The sequence below is a fragment of the Rutidosis leptorrhynchoides genome, chromosome 3, assembly GCF_046630445.1.
Source record: "Rutidosis leptorrhynchoides isolate AG116_Rl617_1_P2 chromosome 3, CSIRO_AGI_Rlap_v1, whole genome shotgun sequence".
In the NCBI taxonomy this organism is placed as follows: Eukaryota; Viridiplantae; Streptophyta; class Magnoliopsida; order Asterales; family Asteraceae; genus Rutidosis; species Rutidosis leptorrhynchoides.
In genome coordinates this window covers 78,240,400-78,242,897 of record NC_092335.1, presented here as the reverse complement: position 1 = coordinate 78,242,897, position 2,498 = coordinate 78,240,400, and the positions used below count along the sequence as shown (strand labels likewise).

The 2,498-nt window shown below is 30.4% G+C and overlaps 1 non-coding gene across 1 annotated transcript; it reads left to right on the top strand.

Annotated features, from left to right (window-relative positions):
- Nucleotides 1–344: 344 nt before the first annotated feature.
- Nucleotides 345–451, top strand: LOC139903040 (small nucleolar RNA R71). Its single transcript, XR_011777888.1, has one exon. It is a non-coding gene; the product is annotated as a small nucleolar RNA R71 (small nucleolar RNA).
- Nucleotides 452–2,498: the final 2,047 nt, after the last annotated feature.

The window sequence follows — 2,498 nt, the reverse complement described above, 5'->3', positions numbered from 1 at the left end:
TACTGAGACAATCTCTTGTCAAATGTGGTCCTCCCTACTGCTCACAACTAATTCGTATTGAGTGTATATCTTTAGTCATCTTTTCCATTCGTCTCTCGACAGCATCTATCTTTGCGGAAATGGAATCTAAGTCATGGCTAGAATCGGCTCTAGCTGCTTTAGATGATCTAACGATATCTTTTTCTTGGTGCCACTCATGTGAGTGGAAAACAGTGTTATCAATAATTTTGTAAGCATCAGTTTCTGTTTTCTTCATAATAGAACCACCAGCTGCTATATCGATGTCTTTTCTTGTGGTGATGTCGCATCCTTGGTAGAATATTTGTACTATTTGACAGGTGTCTAAACCATGTTGAGGACATCCTCTTAATAACTTTCCAAATCTTGCCCACGCCTCATATAGAGTTTCATTCGGTTTCTGTGTAAAAGTAACAATTTCTCCTTGAAGTCTTACAGCTTTAGATGCAGGAAAGAATTGTTTAAGAAATTTTTCAACTAAAATATCCCATGTATCAATCGCCCCTTCAGGTAACGATTCTAACCAATCTTTGGCTTCTCCCTTTAAAGTCCAGGGAAATAACATGAGATATATCTGTTCATCCTCAACTTCTCTTATTTTAAATAGAGTGCAGATCCTATTAAAGGTACGAAGATGTTCATTTGGATCTTCCTTCGATGCACCACTAAATTGGCATTGATTAGTCACCATGTGTAGAATTTGTCCTTTGATTTCATAATCTGGCGCATTAATGTCTGGATGAGTAATTGCATGACCTTGGCCAGTGCGTTTAGCTCTCATTTGGTCTTCCATACTTAAAGGTTCCAGATTCTCCATAATTGAATTTGTTGAATCGGAATCACTAGAGGATTCTGATTTAATGGTTTGTTCCTCAACAATCTCTGTTTGAATGATTGGTGGTTCCGGAGGAAAATTTAATGGTTCAGGATCTATGAATCGTCCCTAAATATTCTCCGGATTCTCAATTGTGAGGTCGGGTTCAAAAAATGGATTATCGGAAATTTGAATTGGAGTACTTGGTCGACTGGATGAAGATTCTAAAGAAAAATCAACGGCGGTAATATTGGCTAAATGTCTTGATCTAGTTACAGGTGGTGAACGTACAAAAGGTGGTGAACGTCTTGCTCGGTGCATTCACTGAATATCCTATTAGTTTTTAAAAAGGAAAGAAAAATTATATAAGTTATCCAATCAATAGACTTTTCTGATTTTGCCCACATTTCGAATAGCCAAAAGATGCAGCAGAGGGGCAGGATTCGTTTGGTCTCAATATAATTGAGGACTGTTTGGCTCCAATAACCCGGTCCACGTACAAATCCAACTATTACTACGAACCAGAAAATTTTGATGTCTATCAATTTAACCACTTAAAATAAATTTTCGTAATTTTAAGAAATTTAGATAAGAAGTAGAATAAAAATCTATGTCATAAAACTAGAATGACCAGAAATAAGAAAGAAAAAGAGCGTGTCGGAAAAAGATCGAAAAATAAAAATAAGAAAGAAAAAGAGTGACTTATAGAACTTAAAAACACTAGACTAACCCAACCTTATTACTATCACTAATTTAAAATTATAATCGCAAATTGAGATTACTAATTGGAATGATAATTGATACATAGGTGAAAGGTGTCTAAAAATATTAAAGCTTACAAGAAAAACTATATCCCAAATGGCAATAACTTAAAAAGAAACTAAAACTTAAAAAGGCGTCGCAAAATTCTAAAGCACCTAAATCTTAGTCTAAAGAAAAAGCACTTAAGGAATTTTACGGCAAAGCCTAAAAATCTAGAAGTAAAAAATAACTATGGCAAAAACTAAGTTAAAAACTAAATACGAGCGAAAAATACAAATATTACGCTAAAACAATTAAAAAGGGCAAAATATAAAAATATACTAAAAGTTGTAAAAAGTACAATTTTTATAAAAATATTATTTTTATATTATTTATTTTATAAAACTATTACTTTTATATATATAAATAAAACTAATTAAAAATAATTATTACAAATTAATTAAATCTTAAACTAAATAATAAATTAATTAACCCTAAATACTAATTAATTAATAATAATAATTAAAACTCCATAATAAATGCCAAATTAGGGTTGCTGTGTGCCCGTGTCAGACGTCTCCGCGAGTCGCGGTATTTTCTTCTTCAAACTCCGCGAGTCGTGGGATATGAAAATTTAGATGACAGGCTGGTTTCGACAGGTTTCGTTTTACTTTTTTTTTTATATTTTCTGTTTAAATATTTAAATAAAATATTTATAAAAACTAAATAAAAACTTATGTTTTAAAAACTAAAATAAAAATAGAAATACTTTATAATAAAAATCTTAAAACTAGATTTATATATTTATTAATTAATTTTTTTCGGTTTTTTTATGTTTTAAATAAAAATATTTAAATAAAACTTATATTTTTATAAAATAAAAATAAAGAAACTTTATAAAACTTAAATATTTAACAAACTCTTG